Source organism: Columba livia, chromosome 16 (assembly GCF_036013475.1).
Source record: "Columba livia isolate bColLiv1 breed racing homer chromosome 16, bColLiv1.pat.W.v2, whole genome shotgun sequence".
In the NCBI taxonomy this organism is placed as follows: Eukaryota; Metazoa; Chordata; class Aves; order Columbiformes; family Columbidae; genus Columba; species Columba livia.
This window is the reverse complement of record NC_088617.1, coordinates 12441749-12468550: the sequence shown is the minus strand read 5'-3', so window position 1 is coordinate 12468550 and position 26802 is coordinate 12441749. Positions and strand designations below refer to the sequence as shown.

General features: G+C 40.0%; 1 long non-coding RNA gene across 5 annotated transcripts in view; it reads right to left on the bottom strand.

Annotated features, from left to right (window-relative positions):
- Nucleotides 1-14439, bottom strand: part of LOC135575592 (uncharacterized) — a 76634-nt gene extending 62195 nt beyond the window's left edge. For all 5 annotated transcript variants that reach the window (XR_010466647.1, XR_010466651.1, XR_010466648.1 and 2 more), the window contains exon 1: nt 14126-14439. This is a non-coding gene — a long non-coding RNA (uncharacterized LOC135575592). The remainder of the gene's footprint in view (nt 1-14125) is intronic.
- Nucleotides 14440-26802: the final 12363 nt, after the last annotated feature.

The window sequence follows — 26802 nt, the reverse complement described above, 5'->3', positions numbered from 1 at the left end:
CCTCTGGACAGCCCCAGAGCCTGTCTCTGAAATGAGCAGGACACGGCCTATCTGCATGATCTGACTTCAGGACTACTAAGCTAAGAGAAAACCAGAGACAAGGACCTCATATTTTCCATGTCGTCCTTCTCTGTGGGACAAGGACTGGATGGCTTTTGCACAAGAGGTGATACTCGGAAACACCAATTGCTGAAACTGTCTTAGATGGCACTGGACTCTCCTACCCTTTCAAAACCTAAACAGAAGTAACATGATACACTCAAACCCTCTCTTTGCAGGAGACTTTTGATGAACCCAAAGACTAACTAAGAGACTTAATTTCTTTTTTGCTGCTTGCTTTTCTCTTCCTCCTGACCAAGCTGGGATGCATTTCTTATGCAATGCGTACATGAATGACAGCATGCAGAAGGCAAAGCAGAGGATTTCCACAACACCCGGGCTTGTATTGTGCTGCACCTTATTATCATTCTCTAACCCTGCACATATGGTCATCTTCCATTCTTCTAACTGGTTCCAGGACCCTGGAATTCAGCATGACCCCTGAGGGCTATTCTAATGCAATCAGTAGGAATACTATATCCAGGGCCAGTCCAAAATCAAAGGCCTGGCCAAAGCCCAGGATAAATTACAGCTGTTATAAAGAAATCACCTTTTCACCTTGGCCCTCATATTCTTTCAGTTTACAGTCATAACTCAGCAAGACCAGCAACATTTGTCATTAATAAACCTGGTTGGATAAACAAGACTGATGGATTAACAAGTCACATGTAAAGAAATCTGAGAAAGTGAAAAGCTTTAGACAGAAGGAAAGGATAAGCTGTATTTTTTTTTTCTGAGGTAAGAGAAAAATAGATATGTTTTTACATCTATTTTTCTGTACATTATCTTCACTTGTAACATGTGCTGGCATGACTGACAGCTATAAGTACAGTAGGTCTGAACAACTGCTGAAGAGAAGACACAGCCCTGGCCTATGGTATTTCAGAATGCAGGGCTGACTGTATGATCTGTGAGCCTAATGTTAACAGACATCCTGGTTTCACTGAAGTAGAGACTTCTTGCCAATATTTGTCTTTTATCCTACTCGGACACAATTGTTTTCCTCCAAACAAAACTCTTTTGTGATTTTAAGTAAGAGGAGAGGATTTTTGACTTAAAAAGATACATAGCCAACTAAGACCCTCATTTTGAACTGAATTAAAGAAGTACCTCGCATGAAGCTAATTTGATTAAGAAAGTTAAACTGAAGTTGTTCCCAAATGTGCAGTTTTGCAACTTGGACAATATATGATTTTCCATTAATGAAATAAGTACATTATGGTGAGAATGGCATGCCAGAATGTGAAGGGTTAAAAAAAGAGCTCTTGGAAACCTGTGAGAAAGAGGAAGAGCAGATTATATTCCCCAGCTTCCTTGGGAAAGCCTAGGAGGGTGTGATTTTTCTTTATTAATCTCTCTGTGATTTATAGTATCTTGATTTGAAAATTTGTTTAAATTCCTGTTTTAAAAAGGAAGAACAAATGCTGTGGAATACATGTAGTATATTAACAGCTTATATAAAAGATAGAGAAGGGTTTAATACATAAAAAAAAAAGAAGAACAACTGGAATTTTCTGTAAAGAAAAAGCTATGGGATAGATGAACTGTACAGTAACAAGAAATATCCACTAATGATCTTACATAACAAAATCCTCCTCAGTGCTACTACAGGGACAGCAAGGGACAAGACAGTTCAATCGGCATTAAGAAAGTCATGTCCAGGCATTCAGAGGTGTTTGCATTGAAATTCAAACTGGTTGAGAAGTCTGTAATCTCTCTATTTTTGTTTCTGACACAATTTGGTCTAATTAGTCCTAATTTGCCACTCTGGGTAGTGGTGTCCATGTGGAAGAGAGAGGGTGGGCTGGTGGTAGCTGTGAATGAATATGCAAGTGCCACATTAGAGGGTCCAAACAATATACTGGGAAAAAATAATTTATTAGGGTTTTGATAGGTGCTTTGTTTTTTATTTTTAAACAATTTGGCCTTAAACTGTCTTCATCTGGACATCAGCTGTTTACTCTGCAAACATCCCCACCCAGCCAGCACAATGCGAGGTGCCGCTGCAGAGCCGGCAGCTGCAGAGCACCTTTTGTGTTTTCAATTTAAAGCCTTTGGGTTGATAGTTCACATTAACATGGAGAGAAATATACAACTCGTGAGTTTGAAAAGCAGTTTTTACTCATAAAAACCTTTGATAGTTTAGCCATCTGGTCAGAGTGAAAGAAGCTCATAAAAGAGGCCCAAATAGGGTCAAAGGTCTCTTGCTACGTGGGTCAAGGGGGCCGAGGAGGGTTTGCTGTAGTGGACTTTACTAAAAACTTGTCAGTGAGGATCTTTGACAAATTATGGCACATTCCATGGCTTTTTGGGAAAGTATTTGATTACAGTGTGCAGGAATGTTGTTGATATTTGCAAGCTTTAAGGAAAAAGGCATTTAAATCTAAAGCTGTAAAGATCCCTTCGGAATCACTTCGTGCATTAATATGCACAGGGAAGATTTTTATTTTAGTTTGCCTTTTTTTTTTTTCCCCCTCCTCACTTTTTTTTTCCAGTATAAAAAGATTCAGGGGGACACAAAACAAAAACCTCTCTACTGCAGAAAGCACAAAGGCTTTGACCTTTGATTCAGGTCATTTATTCTTTTAAATGGTCACAAATTATAAAGTGCCCAATTACTTTTTTTTTTTTCTTCCAACTTTTGGTAAGTGACAAAGCAATAAACAAAACAAGAGGAAAAAATTCAACATCTGCCTTATTTTTCTGGTTTGTTCACATCAACCTAGCTAACAATGCCACTGTTATTTATAAGAGGTTGTTATGAAAAGTAACAGGATTTAAGCAGGCTGAAAGCAATTTTCTTGTGAAAGATCAGTAGAAAGTAGAGGAAATAACGTTATTGTTATGAGGTGTTTCATGGCACAGCATTATAATAAGTCATAGTACAGTAGTCATGTCTTAAGGGACAAGGCTATATCCCTTAAAACCACAAATACAACTGTGTCAAAAGTTTTACATTGTTCTTTCCTCCTGGGGGAGGGGGAAAGTGGCAGATTAGTCAGTTAAGATTATGTACTTAACATATACAATACTAACATTCCTTGGTAGAAATCTACCTATTGCAGCTTAATCAAACTTCCAGTTCTGCACATGCCCTGGACTGCGGCCTCAGAAAACTGGATGCGTATTCATTTCACTTGGAGCAAAAGCTGCATATAGTTTTCTGAAGACTAACCTCAACAAGGGGAAAAACATTAGGACTATTGCAACTTACTAAAAGCTTGGCTGTTTGGGATGACAGTTTGAGAAGTGTTTTGCAACTTCTTGATTTAAAGGCATTTTGTTGTTTTTAAGCTTGATGGGGCAGTTTATAGCTACTATGACTGTGGAGGAGTGCAGTGTTGCAAAATATCTGGTTTTTTGCTTTGCATGCACACAAAGCAGCCGTGTGCTGCTTTGTACATTACCTTGCTTGTGACATCTGAAATTGGACTCTGACCTTACAACAGTGAAACATCATATCTACGAGTGCAAAACAAAAATGCAGGATTACACCAAAGCAAATAAAGATATGCATCAGTTAGTTGTCACCTGACTGCTTTTTAACAAACATAAATCAGGTTTAATAAGTTGGATTAGTCGTTAAAGCAACTCTGATTTCTGTACATACTGTTGACCCTGAAGTGTCTGTGCATCATACAAACACACCAATTTATCTGACTTTTGCATATACATATATCTCCCACCTCCTGGCTGGAATTTATTTTATGTGGAGATTCTCAGGGGATGTAAATCAGTAAAACCCCATTGATTTCAACAGATCCTGGCTGCTGGGGTCACAGCGATGTATCAGCAGAGGTTCTGGCCTATCATGTTTATACTGCCTCTAAATAAATAAATAGGAAGCATTAAGAGGTGATTATATTTAGAGTGCAGATCTGCTCTCAAGCAGGTTACAGAGTGGCAGTTAAATAGAAATCAGGGCTTGTTAACTACTCTTTGGTAGACTTTATAATAAATAGGCTTGTCCATTAGTTGTAATGATTGTTGCGGAAAGGCATTGGCCACACTGTCAGGCTTTCTGAAATTAAGAAAGGAATAAAAAGGTGGGAGGGCAAAACCTCAAACTGCTGAGGGTGTGAAATAGTCCTGACCTGACCCGCAGGGACAAAATAATCTCTCAACAGAAGAGAGCAGTCGTGCGCTCGGTACAGTAATTTGCCCTGATTGACAAGCATGTCGATACCTTATCCTTCTCCAGGAAGGAAGAACCTTGTCTTGGAGACCTGCTGGGAGCCACAGGCTGGAGAAGACATTGCCAGTCCTATGCCAGTGATCATTTGCTGACCTTATGTATCAAATTGCACTGGGAAGAAATTACCTTTCTTAAATCTAGAGAAGGTAAGTAGCAAATGCAGTTCTTATTCATGTGTCTAATCCCTAAATCCTACTAAACTATTTGCCTCAGTAATATCCTACTGCAGTAAATTCCACATGTTAATCATACACTAACCATGAGATTATTTTCTTTTATCCTTTTTTGTTGTAATATAAAAGGATATTTTAAATTTCACTCCCATTTTTCTTTAATCATAAGAGAGGTAAACAGGTGCAATTAATCACACAAATTCATTGTGTGACATGCACAGAAGCATCTCTGGTACTCATAGAGAACCCTAGCAAGATGGATGGAGGTCCCAGCATACTGTCAGAACCTCAGTTGCCATAACTATAGGCACAAATGTAGCACTGGGTAGGACTGGACTCAACCGTCAGGACAAGTGCAGTGTTTGGCTGGGACAAGGCAGATGTGCTGTAATTACTCCTGGGGAGGAAAGTTGATTTCCATCACTGAAATTCCTTAAAGATCCATTCAGTAAATGTGGGACATCGGTTGCCCTTTGATGAGAGTGTCCATGGGGCCTGTATGTGCCAGCAGCTGCTCTTTAATTGTAATGTTACTCCAGGACCTATTGGGACAGGCAGTTGCAGTCTGGCTGCAGAGCATATGTGGGTCAGCAGCCAATGAAGCTGAAATTTGTCACCGGAACGATCCCCAAGTGCTTTGCAAAGCAGGAGAATGATTAAGTATGAAGGTAGCACTAAGCAAGGTTTAAAGATTAAGGAAGAAGAAGCTCAGATGAGAGGTATTTAAACTCAGAAAATGATGTGAAAGCAACAGACAGTGCCCTTGGTAAGATGTTAAAGGTTAGAAATACAAGGGTTTACAACAGAGAGGCGTCTCTTGGATCAGAAAAGCCTTTCTGCACTCAGCAATAGACCAGATCAACTCCCAGTCATACTGGGTTAAATCACAAGCTTACTCTCAGTCATTCACATGTAAGGGAAGTCGAACTAGATGTATTTCACTTGTTCTCATTTTTGGTTAATTTTTTTTATTGACATATGCAGATTTTACTATCTCATAACACTGAAAGATAAATAAAACAAATAATATATAGATATGTAGACATATTGTCTCTGCAACTCTAGTCAGAAAACTGCAGAAAGGTACTTTATAGTTCTTCAACAAGAGTGGGGGGAAGACCTATTCATAGTACAAATCGTGGCATTTTGTTTCGCATTACTAATTCATGGCCCTACAATTGTCCTGAATTAGAAGTTCCTGGGTCTGTCCTGGTGGAATACCAGCTTTCAACTGGGACAAGGTATGTGCTCAAAATGATATACACATTTACAGTGCTTGTCCTAGTCAAGGCCTAGTCATAAGCACACATCGCAGTTCTCTTTTTGAGACTATCCTTTGCTACCAGCAAAACAAAACAACCCAGACAAACCCCTCACCACCTCCCCTTCCAAAAAATAAACCCACAAAAAATCCCCACAAAACAACCAACCAACACCACCAAACAAAAACTTCAATCAATAGACTGACACGTGAAACTGCATGAAGATGGACTTATTGTCTTTCATGCAGTTATGGACAGCTTTATTTTTATATAAGACAACTCAGGTTATGAGACTTCTCTGCTAAATACAATGGGAAAAGCACAACAAGAAGTGACTGAGTCATCCACTTGAAATATTTCTTCCCAAGAACAGTTTGACACAGATGATGTTCCTGAATATCTAAAGTGCAGAACAGTTGTTTTTAGGTGACTGTTTGACACGAACAGTCCTGTGACCAGTGATCATTTATTTTCCTCGAACTGATCTGTTACTCAGTTATCAACTGGCTTTGTACTTGGTGGGTAACACTGGACACCTGTGTAAAAATACTTGATATTAATAATATTGCACAAACTCTGACATGAGAGACATGATTGTTTAGCTACTACTATCACTTGATTTACACTTCTTGTTTTGTTCTGTTGCCTTTTTAATCAGGCTTTTAGATTATCACCTTTCCAGTACAACAAACAAAACGTGGGTGTTGTGATGAATTTATCAATCTCCATTAATTATATCAGCAACGTGGTGAAATCATCTATTCTGTCATCTCTGGAATATTGCTTGGCTTCAGGTTTGGCTCTCTCAATCCGATTTGTAGATACTTATTCTTGCACTCGTGACCTCCTGATTGGATTATTGGAATTCTTTGCTGACAGCTCTTCCTGATAAGGCCTCGCGCAGGATTCAATTAATCCAAATGCAGTGAAGAAATTCTGTTAAACAACTGTTCCCTTCTTGTGATGTATATATTCCTCCAGCAGCCCAACGGGAGTGCGTTTTAAGCAGCTGGAGGGGCAGCCCATACTGTATGGGGAGCCAAACCTCTTGCTCTTTGGCACGTCTCTCCCTTTCATCTGCCTTCTGCCTGGCTCCACAGCAAGACGTGCTGACCTTTTGGGTGCTCTTAATCTCTTTTATCTACTGACCTCCCGCTTACTATTTGTCCTAGGTATTGAAATAATTTCATCCTCAATATCACTCTGTGATGAAGATGTAAAATTTCCTCCTTCATATTTTGCAGAGTGGTACTCTGTAGTCTATAAAGTTAAGTTTCCACAGCAGGAGACTATAAGGAGCATCATATAATTTACTATCCCTCTCTGTGGGCAACTGAGGTCATTGTGTTCTTACCACTCCTAGTGTCCTTGGATGCGGGTGTGTGCAGGGCAAATAACCCCCCCAGCAGAAATTCTACAGGCTCTTCTAGTAGATCTGTATTGAAATTGCCATGCTAATCCCAGGTCCTTAGGAGTTTTCCTCTAAATGCTGTATTTCTTACAACAGAGTCTTAAAGCGATCCTGAGCCCTTTAAGATGCTTGGCAGGAGTGCAGAAGGTAAACCGCTATGAGGTTTAAAACCAGACACTGTAGTGTTCAGCCCATAGTTTATCATTGAAGTGGTGGGCAATGCGCATGCATATTTGACTGACAACTTGCGGAGCTACTGCTGTGATTCATAAGAGCCCTACTGAGAAACTGGAGGAAAGAAATACGAGCCTCCTGGTTTGGAGAGGAAGAGGTAAATACACTCAGAACTCAGAAATTTAAAGGAATTAAACAAAAATAACGCAAAAGTTATTAAATTAAATTTACAAGGTAAATTAAATTTACAAGGTAAGACTTTACTGAATATTCTTCAGTTTTACTCAGTAATACAGGAAGAACTCCTGCCACTATCTCAAGATAGTTAAAGCCCAGTACTAATGTAAAGCAGTCTGGAGTGCAATGAAGCTGCAGCCAGAAATGCTGGACAGACTCTTCCACAAGATCAAAACTTAGAGTATAAAATTTCTCACTATCTACCAAGGGGACACAGGAAAAAAAAAAAATCCCTGACAGATTTGAGGGCAGTATTTATTTGGGCTTTTATCTTTAAATGAGAGAAAAAAGTCTGGATGACACCTGCCTTTACAGACAGTTTGACTAATTTCCTTGGAATGGCAACTGAAGCTTAATGCTTGCATGGATATCTCCCAAACCAAGCTCAAAGTTCTCTTTTGTTTTCCCTATAATTCTGAAAATATTTCACAGCCTGTTATAACAACAATGGATATGACATTTTTAGATCACAATTTCAACATATCAAAATATCTAACTTCACTGACATACACCAGAAACCCAGAAGAAGTATTTATCTCCTTTTGACAGAGCATTGATTATATTTATTAGTCCAAACCTTAACTGGGGTAGAGAAACATGGTTCTTAACTAGTACAAACCAGAGTTAGGCCTTCTCAATCTTATTTTCAGTACCTAGTGGGTTGGAGAACCTGGCAAACCAAACTGCTGTATAGGTTTGTGTAAGACAAAGAGGAGAAGCTGGAGGTTCCCCATGCTGTGGGCAGCCATGTGTCCACACACGCTGCTCACACACAACCTGTGCAAATATTTTTGGAATTCCAGAGCCCATAGTGTGTGTGGGAGGGACCAGGGGACCCTCATGAATCTTCCCAGTAAATCCTGAGGCTTATCAAATATTTATCAAAACTTAGCAGTTGTTTTGCCAAGGGTTTATGATAGATAGAATTTAGATAACTTCTGAAAATTAGGAGTGGATAATGAAGTTCACATGAGGAATTTGTTGTTGCTGTTCAAGAGTGTCATCTGGCACAGAGTTCAAGGGTCCTGGCCTACTAATATTTAAAGAAACCAACATTTCACTCCAAATTTCAGCTGAGTATATTTTACACCACAGAAAAGCAAGCTTGTGTCAACCAAGTGTAATGTAACCCAGAGCACGCTCCTGTCCGCTGTGAGGCCGTTCTGAGGAAGCTCACGAACTTCTGAAATATGGATGCTGAAGGACTTCACTCATAAACAATGCACATGACCCACCACATTTGCAACCTGCAAAGCTGAACCAGCTCCTTCTCACTGGTGCTAACTAGGGGGGGCATGCTTTCTTATCGTACTGTTTTGGGCTCCTCACCTCAGTCCAGTTTCTGCAGCTCTTTGCAAAGCTCCCGCCCTGGGAGGGCTGTGGGCACCAGTGTCCAGCTGGGCACACTGGGCTTGTCCTCTCAGGGTAACCAGATGCTTTAACTAAAATACGTGCCTCTGTGATCATTTTCAGAGAACGAGAACAAAGATGCATGTGCTAAAACCCATAAAAGCAGCACGTACCGTAGCCTGTTTTTTCACAAGTAAGATGTTCCCAGCCAGCAGATTATAAATGCCATGCTTCGTTACATTTTAAACAATAAAAATGAATGACCCATCTCCAACGAGTGTCATATTTCTGGAAGGGAGGATAACCTGTGTGGTTAGGAACATGTCCTAAATCTATCTGCTCCATTAACCTTTGGAAGTTGGAGTAGTTCTAAGGTTTGAGAAGCAATTAATATCTTGCAGGCAACAACATTCTTGAATGCATGAGCCAGGATTTCAGTTACACCTGAGCAGAAAGTAATACCTCACCAAGCTCTCACAAAGTAAAAAAAACAACTTCATTTGAAAGTGCAGTGAGGGGTCATAAAAATTGTGGATTACTTTAGTTAGCCATTTGTAACAGGTAAATGCATGAGTATAACTTCCTGGAGTGGGGGGAAAGGTCTTTATGATTTTTCCAGGGTTATGAATACATAAATAACAATGGTCACTTAAGAAGGACAGAAGCTTTCGGATTAACCTTTCCACACATTTCTAAGTAACCTGTTGACCCAGTAAAGGATTTTTTTTCTTGTTTGCTCTCCACATCAATCATATCAATAGGCGATGTAAACATTTCACCATCTAGTTCAAAATGAAAACTGGAAAATAATCACTCGACCTTTACAACTAGTTGTTTACACTCAAGCTGCCTTTTGGTAAATGCGTTACTACAAGAATTCTTGTGTAAGAAATTAATGGCTTTAGCTAGGTCATGTATTTGTCCTATTTCAGACATGAATCCATTCTCCCCAGTAAGTTTACAATGGCCTTCCTCACTGCTTGAGGTACAAGAAACACCATCCCTGTCATGGCATCTCCATCAGGATGGGTGTAAATTGTTGGTGGCTCCAAGACATACACACCCTTCCATGCCCACACCAGAGAGCAGGTCCCCACACACACCCCCAAAGGGCATCTCCACCCCCCCAGTGTGGGGTTGGCCACCCGCAGTCTGTGCAACGGGCTCGTTAATAACCGGCCTGAACATTAACCACTACGAAACCATGAATTTAAGATTAAATACACTCCAGTAGTCTTTGACAGAGAGAACTTCAAGCCAAGATGCAGAAGATACTATTTTTCTTTTTAAACTCTACAATGCTTAATTTTGCCTGGGGAGAGGAGAGACCCACATGATTCCGGCTACATTACTGCGTGCCAATGTCCAGAGTTTACAGATAACTTCCAAAGCTTTCCCACGCAAGTTTTCCAACGTAAAAATAAAATTCCTTGTCCAAAGTGGTCAAATCAGACAATTCATCCAGCATCCCATAAAGACAGCCACTGATTTCCGCTGGCATTGGGATGGGCCTTTGTTGCCTACCAAATATTGAGTAAGAAGTAATTAAACTGTCTCTATTTAGACACTGCCTCACCCAGGAGAGTTTTGCTCATGCTTGATTTGTAAACACAGCTATTATTTCTAAATTGTGAATCAGATTGAGGGCCACAAAAAACTCTCTACTGTTGCTTTAGAAGAGCCGTAATCATCTAGTAAATAAGCAGTGAACAAGGTTTGTTGATCTGAAAAGAAAAAACTACTCCAGACCAATGGCTCCATTGTAATCACAGAGAGTATATTAATCTCTTAATAACATATCAGACTTCCCCAAAACAGGAGGAATTCTGCCTCTTCTCACAAACTTTGAGTGCAAAGGTTTCTTTCTGGGTTTAGTTTGTTCTGATTTTGCTTACACCTTTACAAGGTAAGTATTAAATTCAGGTGTATAAGCATCTAATTCAGGTGCTCAACCACTCTCCCTAAGGACACCTAATTCTTCCCAATCAGGTTTATCGAAAAGAGTAGATGCATTATTAGGGATATAATAAACACCAAAAACCAAATTGTATCTTTAACTTGTACACACATTTTCCATTAATACATATAGAAATAAGTAAATCAGAATCTAATTAGCAGTGCCACCACTGCTCCTTGCAAGTAAACGCACATCCAAATGCAAAGTAACCAGAATGGAGACATCAGAAATTAAAAAATCAAAGTTTGCAAGTGCACGATTTCATGATGCAAAGACATTTGCAATGTTAGCAAAATTATTTTTTATTAAAACATGAAAATATCACATATAACTACAAGTATCAATTTGGCAAACATGGTGTACTGCAGCTATTCAGTCTGAGTGCTAGCAGAGAATTATGTTTCTATTTGGAGATGAGAAACAAATAGACATAACCAGACATAAATAAGATTATTTATTCTTCTGTAAAGGATGGCTAAGTGCTGGGATCAGAGATACCGATCAGTTCTTTTCCATTCAGCCCTCTTCACAGCAATCCCTGAGCTCTTTGCAATCTTTAATGGCTTTTTGGCCCTATAATGTTCTAGAAAAGCAAAAGGAGCTGCACTTGAGTCATAGGTGGAGGCGGCTGAAGCACACGATGGGCTGTGGAAGTTGCCCGAGGTCAAACAAGAAATCTGTGACCAAGATAATATGTTGCATGACTTCTCTCGAGATTTGCTAATTTTCATTTAAAAGGTAGAACTTAATTTCTGCCATGCCCCAACCCTGCTAACGCACCTGAACTGTGCTGAGGAAAACTACAGATATCTCTTTGCCCTCATATCCGCCAGCAAAGCAAATAACACTGTCACACAGAGAAACTTAATATGACCACATTTTAGACCATCTTGAAGATAAAAACACTGCCAGTGAATGCCTTACTGCTTCCTTCCCTGGAAGACCCTGTTTCTCTCACACTCTGCATAAAGCAACATTATTTGTCTAATTGTTCTAATAAAGAGCCTTCTTTCACTATTTCGATAGCAACAGAGATTTCTCATACTCCAAATTTAAATTACGTCATTTTGTCTAGTATATTGACTTCTGGAGTTACAGATAATATGTCTTTGATTTATTGTCCCCAAAGAAGCTGAACAGGCTCCTGCTGGTGCCCCATCCAGCCAGGACTCAGAGCCTTCACTGCTCTATTAACACAAATAGAAAAGGGTGAGAATTTACCTTCAGCTGCTGAGCTGCAGCCTATGAAAGGGGCAGATATGCTGCCTGTGCAGCCTCTGCGTTATGCTTTGATTTTGAGATTTCAGCTCCCTGTGCAGTGATTCTGCTCCCATGGTGCTGGAGCTCAGCACCCAGCACGGCATCGCAGCCTCTGCCCCCCAGGTTTCCCACAGCACAGGTTGGATTTCAGCTTCTCTTCAAAACAGTAAGGAGTAAAATCTTAAAAAACAAGCTTCCCCCCACCACACATCTTTTCCTCCTGGTTAAGGGATGTGGAAAATAATGCAAGAGTTGGCAACACTGAATATAAGCAGTGCCATCATCAGAATTCCCAGGTATTTAGGATTTACATTCAACTCTGTCAAAGTGGAGAATGATTTCAATCTGGTCTATCAAGTCACCAACTACTACTTCAGCACAAATATATTCCATGGAGGCCAACAGAATGAAGCAAATATGGTAATGAGCTACAAATTCAACATTGTGAGTGGGAAAAAAATCCCAAACTCGTTGCTTTGAGAGTGCAAAACTGGATTCCTGGTTAATAAAGCAGATGCTTTTATTAATGTCCAGAGAGCAGCTGAAGTGGGGCAATAATTGGCAGGGACTGACCTTGGGCTAACTTCAACAAGCCAAGCTCAAAGGAAACTTGTGCTTTCATGAAGCAGCTCTCTCTATTCACATTCCTCTATCCCAAGCACAATTTTGTGTTTAAATAAAAACTATGCTATGAAAGGATTTGAAGTTTTGACGTTGTTGTTTATCTCTAAAAACCAAACTTTTGGGTTTTGCCTTCCCCCCCCATATACACATTGCCAAAAGTTCCCACAAGTTAAATGACAGAATTGTCTTCAAATGGCAACAGTACCAAAGCTTACTGCTAATGAGTTGCAGATCTGCATCATAATTGAACATCCAGATTTCCATTTACAAAAGAAGGATGTGGTCAACAAGAACAAATAACATTACAGAGCCGAAAAAATAATAACTGAGAAGAAATTTGCAGAGTCGAGAGTACAGTAAATGACATAAATATCAGTGTAATTGCTGAAGACACGATGCATGAAAAGACTAATCAATACGGCCAATGTTTCATTCTTTGTCTGACTCCAGAAACAATACGTGGTAATATCAGCTTTAATTGTACAATCCCCGAGAAACGTTTGTTATGGCGTTTTCACGCTTCTTTCCCTTTTTAAACGGCAAAGTACTTGAGAAGTTATTTCATTCTCCCGAGTAATAACGCACGCACACACACAAACAAAGACGACAGGAAAAAAAATGACACAAATAAAAGAAATTAAGCTTGCCATAATGTCTGTGTTTCATGTTAACAGGCTCACTGTCCTGCTGGGTTGTCCATAATACTCTATCACAAGCACTGTCAGGGGCCCATGCTGGGTGGCTAATTAAAACAATTACAAAGACAAAGAAGGTATCAATAGCATTCCAAGCAGCAAACAAAGAGATAAAGTAGTGAAGATTTAAATCATCAATGGTTGATCTCTCCAGAATAGTTTTGATGTGGGGTCCCGTCCCCAACACACTCAAATCCAGGGAGCTGGCGGGCTCACTTTGTATTATTTCCTCACAAAAGGTGTGGGAATAGTTCTTTAAAAGTAGTTTCTAAAAATTGCAGTGGAGTAAGGCTTTACTGTTTGGAAATTTCCATCTTGTAAACTTGGGACACTTTTGTACTTGGTTTTACAAGGCGATTTGTTTAAAACTCGCTAAACAGATTATGGCTTTTACCCATAAAAACCCATCTCTTTTCTACCAGCAAATACAGACATAAAATAGAAATGCTTCAGTTATAATTCTAGGTTTTCACAGACAACAGGGATAAACATATATCACAGAGGGAATCAATAGAAGGAGAAGAGATGGCTGCATAAATTAGGCAGGTTTCTCAGATTCTGTTAAAGATTTTCCCAAAAGTTTTGATAAAGACAATTCCACAAAGTAGGCTATATATAGAAAAATGGTGAGTAATCTTCAAGAGTTTGCAAGCCAAGCTGTAGTAATACTTTAGACAAACACCCTTACCTTGATTAAGGAGTGTAAACAGTAGCAGTTGTTTTTCTCATACGCTAAAATAAAGGCAGCTTACTGAAAAGAGCCGTTTCATTTCATACAATCTCTATGCCCCAGCACAAAATGTTACTTTACAGAAAACCACTTTTCAACAAAAAGCTTTTTAAAGGCTTTTGTTATACTGAGTTAGTTATCTACAGGATAGTTTACTCAGGGCTTACTTAAAACTATATAGCAACAGTAGTTTTGTATAAGCAAAAAAGTTATGTGAGTTTACAGGAGTTTCATTTGCTAAATTAATCAGAGCAAACCAAAGAGCAGAGCTGGGTGTGTCAGCTCTGTAAATGCATTCTGACTTCCACTCAGCTGTTCTTTTAATCATCAGGATAAAGAGCCAGAAACTCCAATTAGCCAACAAGAAACGCTGAGGGGCAATGACAGCTTTTTCTGATTGCTGCCTCTGATGGAAGAAAAGTGATTGGGAATGCAATTGTTAGAGAGACCAGCAGCTAAATAAATAAACTGTTAACATGGAAAACTAAAATTCAAACGGTTTTCCTTAAGAGGTGTGCCTGCAAATATGTCTTTGATAAACTTGGAATAAAAACTTGCATTAAAGTGTCTGCAGAAACGTTCCGTTTCCCTCCTAACAACTCCCGCAACTGTTATTATGAAGGCACAACCACTCTACCCACCTTTGAAAAATTAAGGTCTGGATGGTAAACAAGGATCTCTGTTTTTAATGGATTCTGACAACCCTGTAGACAGGCTGAAAAAACAGGATTCTTCGTGAAAGAAGATAATAAATCTAATTTTCACCGCAGCCTCCGTTTGTCTACATTTCTGTATGTGCAATTCTGCATTGATGCTGAAAGATCCCCATAACAGGGAAGAGAGAACAGAATGTAGTTTTGCAGCTGATTAAATACATTTTTACAAGGGGAAGATTAATGGTTTTATTTCCTGACCACGTCAAAATGCAATGGAGGTAAAAACACACGAGATTGGAATTAGATGACCAGAGGGGCTCTCTCAATTGACAGGTAAGGTCTCTGTGAGTTTTTAACACACCCAGAACTTAGTATGACATTCTGGACAGGTTTCAAGAAATTATTGTTGTTGTTGTTATTCTTTCATAGCAAAAGCTCCGTGAAACTTCTGATTTCTGTTGGGAGATTTCATGCTGATTTTGTAGTAACTTCTACATGAGCAGGATTTGAATAACCTGAGGATTTCATAAATGAATGACTCTCAAATGTCAGAAGGATTAAGCTGACACTAAACATTTTGACTACAAGAGTCTTTGCAAAACACAAAAAACATATTACTCGTAATGCTGAAACATAAGAAAATGATGAATTAATTTAGTATCCCAAAAATTTTCTCACTGAATGGAGCCTGATTTGTTATCCAGAATCTAAACTCTGACAAAACTGGCACCATTTAGTGTTGATGACAATCATTTTGCACAGTTCCAAACCAGCTTCCTCCCAGATGTGTACAAGGATTATCATGCCAGGTTGATCGCTTTATAAGTTTGTCAACTTACAAATCATCAACAAGATGATTCCGGCTATTTCTGCCGTTTTTGTGTCTTGGGGTATCTGCAGAAGGAGAACAGAAAATGTTCTTCCTTACGTTATGTTGGGTCCATAGGCACCTCGCAGTCACTGGTTCCCAGCCCACTGGTACAAAAGCTGCTGACGTCCTCACTCGCGTGTTGTGTATCTGCCTCCCCTGACCACCTATAAATCCCAGCGCTTTAAGCACTGCTCCTATGTCATCATGCTGCCTCCCGACATTGATCTATTTATTCTGTTCTTGATATCAAGAACAAGAGAAGCAGATTAGGTTTAGGAGTGAACGTCAGGTCACTGAATCAAAGCAGAGTGGAAAAAAAAAGGAAGATTTGCTGGACACGTGTGTGTTCTATATTAAAGCCGTTGGTCCCATAGTAAAACCTCCCTTTATACATTTCCCTGTGTTTTCCTCCCCTTGCCAGTTTTATAAAGGCTCCATTGGCCACTCTGGCTGTAACAAGGGAATTGTGAACTAGCTGTCTTAGCTAGAAGTTGCAGATATTAGTAAAATTACATCATACAGCTTTCTGAAGAGGCTCCATCCACTCCATTTTCTGAGAAAAACAAAACTTGTCCCTGAATTTTATTAACCAGTTCAACTTGTTTTAACACAGCAGGAAGAAAGACGAGGACTCCAAGACCTGTTTGTATAATAATGGAAACACTGTGGTTTCTATTTGAGGTTAACTCTTAAAAAAATGACATCTTTTGTCTCTGGCTAGCAGCAGTAGCTATATAATCCCTGACCCACAATAGTGCTCTGTAATACTTGCCTTGGTCACTGTCTAAATTATTGTCAAGCTTTTCATCACATCCACAGAAGAGAGATTAAATTCATATAACTGCTAACATCAGGTGATACAACCACTTGTAAAAACTACTTACTCAAGCACATAGGTGCATTTTGTAATAAATATCTGAATCCAGAGCAGATGGTTAAATCTTCCTCCTTCCCTCCGTGTGTTACAGTCACAGGTACAGTCACCTATTGCTCAGAGCCTGCGCAAACTGTAGTGAAAGAGATCTGCCTATAAGGTTTTCCTACAAAAACCTTCCCAGGTTTGCTGCCACCCAGTCACTGAGAATAGCACTATATATAACTGTGAAAACAGTCTCTCTCTATATATGTATACATATATATGTTAGCTTGGATCGTTTGATCTCATAACCAAAGGGGACTGATTCCAGAAAAGAATGAAAACCTTTTAAATGCTTAGCTTTTGGGGAACTTCTTGAAGCTTTTCTGAAAGTTTTGAGAGTGTTTACAAATTCCTTCTGTTGTGACACAAAAGCAAACGAGGACACTGTAGTTACTCTTTTATTACCATGATAAAGATTGTTTTGTTTTTAAGGAGTTATACTTAAGAAGTATACAACACCTATAAAGTGTGATTCAGAAGTGTTAGAGCTGAGTGTTCAGCTCCTATAGCAAGTTCCTTGGGCATGCATGGAACTTTCTGTTGACACAGCTGATTTTTGAGCATGCTGCTGGGTTGCACAGAAGGTGGATGACATGGCCATACACCATTGCCGTGGTGTGTGACCCTTGTTCTTGGAGTCCCTACTCACCCAGAAGTGCAAATCACCCCTAAGACTAATGTACATCAAATTAATTTGGATTTTTGATGAGTCTCATATTATTTAATCTTTTGAGGCTTAAAACACACTCACTTAATGCCTGACAATTTTCTTTCAGCAGGACTGGTCACTTCCCAAATGCTCTTGGTGACAGAAGCTATCTGAACTACATGACAGCAAGAGTTGGGGAAAGAAAACGGAGCAATTCCAGATAAAAACCTGGCATAATGAATATTTCTAATGTTTGTGAATTCACTAGTCATCTTCAGAGATACTCTGCAGATGGGAATGAGGGCTGGGAAACCAAGCTGCTCTTTCAGAAGAAGAGATAGAGGAAGCAGCTGCTGAGCTGTGCCACAGGCTGTGCCAAAAGCGCCCTGAGCAGCAGCCCAAACACCGAGGGCCGTGTCCTGCTGAAGCGTCATATTTGGGAGGCTGTAATACAGGACTGGCTGCAGCCAGGGAGGGAAACTGCATCTGAACCCCTCAGGACAGATGAAGGTAGAGGCACGACCTATTTTCTCAGTAAATGACTCTTGGCAATGAAGTTTAGCAGAGGAGGCCACATCTGCAGCTTCTGGCAGCAGTCTTTTGAAGGAAGAGTGGGAACCCTCTTTCAAAGGGCACGACATTTGTGATGTTTCTGGGCTTTCAGTCACAGGTGAACACAGGTACACCACTGCCGGCCTCCCCAAGGCATTAGAGGCATCCTAAAGTTGTCTTCAGTGTTTCCTGCTGGCTTGATTTAGTGCTCCATGCTCAGTATGGCCTTTTTCATCCATTCTGTTGTGGGTTGCTGAGTTTTCTTCTTGCAAACAGCAAGAGTCTTGCACCTCTCTGCACTTGAAGTCTCGTGCTAGAGAGTTACACTAGCATCACAGCCTTGGGGAAGAGGACTGGATCTAAACAAACATCCAAAAATTCATTTTTCCATCAATTCAGAACTCAGTACATATTGCTGATACAGTGACAGTTTTCTGTCTGTGTTAACTGCTGTAATTTGTTGTTCCTCAGGGCAATAAGACTTTAAAACTGTCTGTCTAGGCATTAATTGTCTTGGATCATTTCAAAAGTCAGAGCACCCTCCTAACAGAATTTCTAGGGGAAACAAAACTGAAGTTGCTATATAACAGAATAACTAAAGCTGCTATGTTTTAGACGATTCAAATTAAAATTTCCCTAAGAAATAATTCCTTCTGCTTTTAATAATAGTTTCAGAGTTAGAAACCTTTTCTATTTAATCAACCTGCTTAAAATTCTTGCCTCCATCAGGAAAGAATCTCAATCAGAGGGACACAAACATTCATTAAGCCTTGTATAATAAACCTGCTCTGCAGCTGAAGTGCTATTAATATCATCTTACAGAAAGAGGAAATGGAAGAATAGTGAGATGGGAGTAACTTGCTTAGGGTCACAAAAAGGTCCATGAAACCATGGAAGAGCGGTAAACCCTGAATAAGAGACCTCTACTATAACCCAGAGCCAGCATGTCCTCTCTTACTGTGCTCTTGCACATTGCCTCGTGTTTACCATTCATTACTTTTTTTTTCTTTATAGCAATAGAGTTTATAAGATCTAAACATTTAACATTAGTGCTTTAAAGTTTCACTACACAACACAAAAGCAGTTATTTTTATACTCACTTATTTTCCTAATTAATAAGCGCTACCAAGGAGGTGTCCAGTTCCTCCCTGTTGGCCATGATCTTTCTCTTCCCTATTGAAGACAACTCTGAGGAACCCAACAGCAGCTTTTCCCGTCCTGGCAAATATGTGCCAAGGTAAGTGTGCTATGAATCCTCATCAGGCAAATCCAGACAAAACTTGAGCCACAGGATGAAGGCTTTGTCAATACAAGTCACCTTAGCTGCTAGTAGGCTACTTCTAAGCTCTTTGAGCTGGGTCAAGGCCACTTTCTTTTTTTGTATTTGGGCCATTTCCATTAGTGTCTCTCAAGAAGTTCAAGTGGGGTCAAGCAAGCAGGCTGCTGAGCTAGCATGACAGGACATGATGTTTACCAAAAAAGCTGTTTTTCACCTTAGTGATGGGTTTGAGTCTAATGGTTGCACCCCCTGGCCCTTGGGTAGAGAGGCTGACTTAATGAAAGAAATCCACAGAAAAAACAGGTCTGCTAGTATGTGACTTCTGATTGTCCCATTTGCTGCTGGGAATATACTGTGCGGTAATAACAGTGGCTTTGTGAGGGATGGGCTATTTATTCATACAGAATGCAGTTAGTAGATAATGAAAGATGATGTAGTGCACAAATACTAAGGTACAGATGACTAGTACTAGACTAGAGTGGTTTCTATATAGGATGACATGAATTGTGAGCAATTTCCCATCAAAAAAGGGAATGGGAATGGCATTCTTTAGCTGTTGTATTCTGTAAATAAAATAGTACGTGCTTTCTTTTGCCTACTGGGGTATATGGGGTAGGGTGGGTTTTCTTTACTTTTGCTGTTTGTAGGAACCTTTTCTGTGTCTGCCCAGCTGTGGGCAGGACAGGTGGCAGATGTTTCAGCTGATCTGACTGGAGGAATTGCTGAAAGATGGACCCTGAAAGGTCCAGAAAGAAACATAGAGAAAGAGAAGACTGGTGTGGTTTTGGAGAAAGCAGTGTTTATCAGAGAAATGAATCTGAAGGAACAGTGTGTAATAAGCTGCTCAGTCCTTAATTCCAGACAAGATGATAGTAATGTTCTAGACATTTTTAGCGTAAATATCTCAATTTAACAGGGTTCAGAGCACAAGGCAGCCAACAAATTCATAGTGCTGATTCTAGTACCACACCAGTGTCATCCTATAGATTTCCATATTTTCCAGGTAAGACTTGTGGTCGGTTTGATTGCTCATGTGCCAAGGTCAGCCTGGCATTCAGTCCAGTGCTCCTCCACTTGGCAAATGACTTGCTGCTTCCAGGAGAAAGACAGGCTGATCCCGTGATGTGATGCCTGCGAAAAACAAGGAGTAACTACATCGTTACATAGCAAAGTAACCAGATAATTGGCTCCACGGAATTCTTCTGATGTTCTAAATTAGTTTTAGAAATGACGAACTCTTTTGATGATTTGAAAAATATTCTCAGTGTCTCAGTGATTGAGGATCAGCCTTTTGGGTAATTAATCATGAAAACTTGCTTTCTTCATCTTTAATAATTATTTATTTGTCCATTGGCAAGTGATGTTTAGTCCACAGACAAGATTAGAATTCAAAAAGACTGTGATATGTTGAACAGATTATCTAAACCAAAACACGATATGGTTTGGTATGGACAAATACAGGTTCTACACCTATGTGCCAGTGATCTACTGCATAAATGTAGGATGGGAAGCTTCTGGTTAGGTAGCTGTTTTGCAGGGAAAGCTAGCTTTATTTTTGGAAAATGTGCTTCAAAACAGGTGTTGCTTAAGTGGAAAGTCTGGAGTTGAGCATCAGGAGTCATCATGTAGCTTCTAATATGCAACATGTGAAGAAATATTGGCATACCTCTAAAATCCTACATCCTCTGAGGGTCAAAATACCTTTTTTTTTTTTTTTTTGGTAACATTGCATACTTGTATATGCCTAAGTTGTGATTATAGGAGCTTTGGCAAGTACACCTATTTTAATTTCAAAAAGTTCAACTATATAAGGTCAGACCTCCTAAATAAAAGCACACTATAATAATTTGCTATGCTGAGCTGCCTATATTTGAATACAATTGAAATAGTGATAGGTGTTTTTAAAATATCTGCAATTATTGAGTGGTCAAAGTCCCTCTGCATTGTACTAACTTGGAGACTAACGTGGAATAGCACAGGGTTTATATGGATGTGGCTGCAGTATTGCACCCAAAACATAGTCCAGATTGATTTCCTTTACTCCTTTGGGGAGCTGGAATGTAAATGCCTGAAGCAGGTTAGTAAAGAAGATGAACAGTTCAACTTGTGCCATCTGTTCCCCCAAACATACATGGTGCCCTGTAGAAGAAAGGGAACAAGTTGTATTAAAAAACCAAACCAAACCAAACCAGAGGGGCTTGAGAAAAAGAGTAGTGAAAAACATTGAGATGCTTAACTTAACCTCACAATAAAGCAAGCTTTCAGCTGGGCCCCTCACAGCATTACTATTAATAGTTCAGGCAACTCGTACACCCCAATATAGTTCAGACACCCCGGCACAGCAGCCACGGGTCGCTGCAGCGCTCTCCTCCTCTTCTCGCGCTTCCCGGTTGTGTAGGTTAGCTGTTCCTGCAGAAGGAAATGGAAACTAAAAGGACTTTTAGTTGACTTAATTAATGCCTGTAACACTAGCCAATTGACATCAGCACCTTGTCTGTCACTCACTGTAGGAGGGGGGAGATGTGTTAAAAATAACAGCCTATTTCCGCTTCTCCAGCACCAGCTCTGCTGCAAACCAGCAGAAAAAGCCAAGGCCAAGTCAGTTAGTGACATCTTAAGGCTACGAACAGAACTGGCTAGAGTAGTTTATTGGATGCATTTTGTACTATACAACAGAAGAACCGGTATATTGCTGTTCCTCAATAGAGTACTTAAGTTGGAAACAGCTGGACGTCACTTGCTGAACATGCTGGCTACCCAGGGACAGCTGTTGAAATATGCAGCTTACAACTTATTTTAAAGTAACTTTTTTAAATGTACATTTCTATTTAACCATCTTTCTACTTTTAAAACTAAAACCAAGTGCCTCTAAACTAAGCAAGTATGGATGAAGGAAGGGTCTCTGACACATCCCTCACCTTTACCGGGAATATCTCAAAGCCCAACTTCAGCCTCATAGGTTTAATTTCACTGGGTATCAATGCAGAGAGATAAGCTCTTCCAGAGGGTGAGTCAAAGCTGACACTGTTCTGACACAGCCCCAGAGAGAACAGTTTCCGTCCACTGATAGGGAGCAGGCAGGGTGTGATCAGCCTCATTAGGCGATGGCCAGTCTTTGTGACTATCCCCACCAGTCTAGATTGCGAAGTTATAAACGGAGCTTTAAAGCAGAAATGTTCTGAAACAATTATTTCTTTTACCTTCTATTTGTAAGCCACTAAAAGAGTAGTAAGTGCTTTACAAATAGAACAAGGCCACTTTTGTCACCCTCATGCAATAACTCTGCAAACTTCCCATCTGCACGAGGACTCACCGATATCAGCCATGACTAATATTTGGCAGGACGTTCCATCCCGAAGCCACCCCAGCCCAGGGCTTGGGAAGAGGTGAGAGGCTCATCCAGGTAGTTCCAAACATCCCGGCTGTCTCCTGCTCTCTCTTGGATGCTGCTGTTTCCAGAGCAGAAAACTTGCCCTCATCAGTCCTGATCAGTAAGGAAGAGCCGGGACTAGAGGATGCACCTAAAGACACAATTTCAAGGGTGGTGGGAGGTAGTATGTACAGAGAGAAGGAAGGTGAATGTTTTCCAGCCATGGCCAAGTGGTGAATCTTGCTCGCTGCTCCTGCAGGCATCACCCAGCTTGGCCTTCATCTGAGGATGGTATGAAAAGAAAACAAAGTACTGAGTACTGTGCAATTATCAATATAAAGCCACCGATCTAATTCCTGTGGGAATAGTTAAGACTGCAAAGAAGAGGAGGTCTTCAAAAGTCACTGTTTATATCTAATGTATAACATAGCTACATCTCAGCAAAACAAGCAGACAAACCCTTTAGAGGATTCCAGTGTTAAATTACTTCCTCCGGTCTCCAAGTGCCATCATTTATGTGCGATACAGGCAAGAGGATGGAAAGAGCGAGCTGTCCTGGGGGATGTTTCATTTCACAGCCTGTGAATTCACACACAAGCAGAACAAGCGGGTTAAAAAAGAGGTTCTCTTACTGGACAAAACAGGCTCAACACCTGCTGAGGGCAGCTTCCCTTGCACCAAGAGCAATGAAACTGTATCCACTGTTTTATATACAGTACTATCATAAAATCATCCTTTTAAAAGCTTGACATTTCTTTGCAAGCAACTGCGATACTGCTTGCTCTATATGCTGCTTATTTAAGAAGTTTAGGTGTACATACTGTCTGAGTGGCTGCTTCCTGGCTACAGTCTCACATTAAAAAATATATGCTGCTTGTGAGTGGCTCATCCATGGAAAATTAAGGTTTAATACCTCTCAGTGAGATACAGCTTTACCTCCTGTAGTAGAGACATTGTTTTGGGAGCAAGAGCTCATAGGCTCTAACATCACTGACATCTAGCTACACAGTTAGGAGGGCATGTTCTACTCCAATGAGTACAGAAGAATATCAGCCTTCCTATGCAAATAGGAGTAAACTTATTCCTTAACCTTTACTAGAGGTTTCATTCATTATACAATTGAAAAACTTCCTACAAGAACCTCCCACACCAGGCAGGCTGGTGGCTTGGTGCAGCGGTCTGAGCTTCTCCGCTGGCATCACCGATGGAGATCCCTGAGACACAAGTGCGGAATGCAGCAGCATTTTTGCGGTTGACATATGAAGTCTCTTATTTAAAGAACTGAGATGGTTACTCTTATCAATATACCAAACAAATGATGTATCTGATCCCTTTAAGCCATGCCTAGGTTTTGTCAATCAAGCTTGTTGGGACCTCTGGCACACAAATGACAAATCACAGTGTTAGTAGAACTATTGACACACATTTTTAATACATAACTACTGTTGTTATATATAATCAGAGCTGATAGAGTTCGGCATAAAAGGGTATTTTAAAGTGCCAATAAAACCACTTAGCTTTTACAACACACTGCGTTTACTCCATTCCCCCCCTTCCTCCAAAAAACCTTTTCTTTTGAACTGAGCAATTTATATATTGGGTCAGTGTTATAAAGTAGGTATTTATAGCAGATTTCAATGGAGTGGAAGCTGGAATAAAGGCAACTTGCTTTTAAATGCAGCACGGAGGCAACTTTGCATTGATAAGATTATCAGCTCTTTGTACATAGAAGATGATGTGGTCACTGAGGGGCCTCACATTCTCTTTCTATAACTGTAACCCAAATTATTTGCTTTTCTAACGAATCATTTATATTTCAATTTTTCTTTGACTCATTCAATGTCAACTGAGCAACTTCTTCAATGGTTAGGAGCTGTACTAAAGAATTCAGCTGATAACACTTCACTGTCTTCTTAATTTAATCATTTTCTTTCCAAAAACCACAATAAATACATCACCAGACTAGTGATAAAAGCAATTCCAAGCTGTATCCTCACTGTAAGATGTTCACATATGCAGACAGTTGGCCATAGCTTGTGCTTTGTTACGCCTCAGGGTTGCATTTATCTTGGAAATCAGTTTGGTATTGATAGAATAACTCATCAGTGATGCTAACGAACCCCTTACCACCAAACTGCTCTCAATTACCATAGCCATACTTTTTTCCTTCAGACAAGCCGGCTCAAAGAAGCAGGACATGGGTCACATAAAATTAATAAGCACCCTGGATTTTAACCAAGCGTGAATACAGAAAATGATACACAATGTTTAAAAAGAGTATCTTTAAAATTAAAAGGAATAGAGATTAAGTTTTTGGGAAGTCCCCTTGAAAGAAATAGTGCTTTGTAATTGTTTTCTACTAAATACAATGCAGAGGAAAGAGAGGAAAATTAAGTTTGTGGTAGAGTCTGTATGTCTAAATATGAACTAAAATAATGCTAGTCTTTGTGATTTAAATAAATTAACATCTTTATAGCATGGATAGGTAGAAATGGAAAACCCTTGGATGAACTGGATTCTCCATATGAACTAATACTGGTTTAATGGTGAATGTGTTTTGGTTTTAACTCTTGGTGTTATCATAGTAAATAGAAGAATTGTGTGTGTGGATCTAGTTTTCCTTCAAATACAAAGTATTTCTGTTAACAAATGCAAAAATTAAATGCATACAATGGAATGTGGAGATGCACAGCAAATAATAGAAATTTGCACATGCAAATAGACTAATTACACACGCATGTGTCAACGGTTTGTGAAACAAATATTTGAAAACCTATCCCAGAGCAGGAAACTAGCATGTCAAAAAGGTAGAACAAGTAAAGCCAACTTCTTTTTCTGTTTCCTTTTGTATTACTGCTAGTTCCTGTGCCAGCCATACGACCAAGCATATTTTAACTGGGGATCTAACATAAAGGCTGGTGAACTCAATGGAAAGATTCCTACAAAGTTCAGTGGCCATATGAATAATATATTCAGAGCTTAATATAGACAGAACTCTGTATTTCTGTGCATGGATTTTATAGATCAGACCTTTTCATATCAACTGGATTGATAGCCGGATATATTATTAAAGATTTAGCTACATGGGGAGGAGAAGAGGATTAATTCCAATTCAGATTTAAATACTTTGCTGCAACTGCTCTGTACCAGCTGGGGTTCAGGAACTCTGCAAAGAGCCAGCTGGGTTTGTATCCCAGTACAGAGGGGTTTCCCCCCCAAAAATGCACCCAGCCCCTGTGCCAGGAATCTCCAATTCCTCTCTGCTACCAGGTCCTGCCAGTCTGCAACAGGGACAACAGGGACATTTACAGTGTCTGGATGGGCTGAGGATCAGCACAATCCCACAGCTTCAGTTGCCTCATGCCATAAACCTTTTCATTTGGGCCTTTCCAGTGCTGTAGCTGAGCAGGTGAAGTTTTAGATCCACTGGCTCTTTGGCTTTGTACCTCCTGAGTAAATAAAAAACAGCAGAAGGGGGGGTATGTGTCAGTCAGTTTTTGTTAAACATGTTTTATGCACATTTTGTAATTTTATGTTGGAAGCAGGATACGATTTCACAGGGTGGGGGGCACATCATTGCTAATTCATAGTCCTGCCCTGTAGGACTGAAGGATGACTAAAAGGCAGGTGGGCTTTTGCTCCAGTTTGATACCATTTTATTATGGTCAATGTGCTAGTCAGCAATCCTAAGGGAGTTTGGGATTAATTGCAGAGGATCTATAGAGCTGTAGAAATTTTGTTGTTGTTTAGGTTATGTTTGTTTTCCTAGTGCTTTTTTTTTCTTTTTGAAGAACAAAGAAAAGAAAGAAGAAGAAAAAAGAAAAAGACAGGCTTAGATGACCTTTGCACTATTACACAGGAATATTGTGCCATTGGAGTGGAATCTAAACCTAATTTAAACACCAGTATTCTCTTCCTGCAAAGGCCTGGCTATTGTGAGGGCGGTGCAAAGTCTGTCCCCCTCACCTTCCCTACCCAAACCATTTTGGGTGTAGCTCAGTGCCCAGAGGCTGATAAGCAGCTCCATCATTAGGCTGGAGACACCAGTAAGGTCCAGTTCCCACCAGGCTGTTGGTTTCGCTGCTGCACACAGGTGAGCTGTGCCAGATGTTCCTGTGGCTGCACTACTGCAAAGCACCTTGAGTTCATAGACCTTATGTAGATGATTTCAGAAACCGATATGAAAAAGCAAGCAGAGGACAAGGGGCAGTTTTTGGAGCGTACCAGTCGCTTGCAGTGGCCCTTGCTCAGCACAGACACCTTTCCTACTGTCTCTTCATCACCAGGTGTCCCTAATTCTTTACCCTCCTATTTGCCTTTTAGACAGACAGACTTTCCT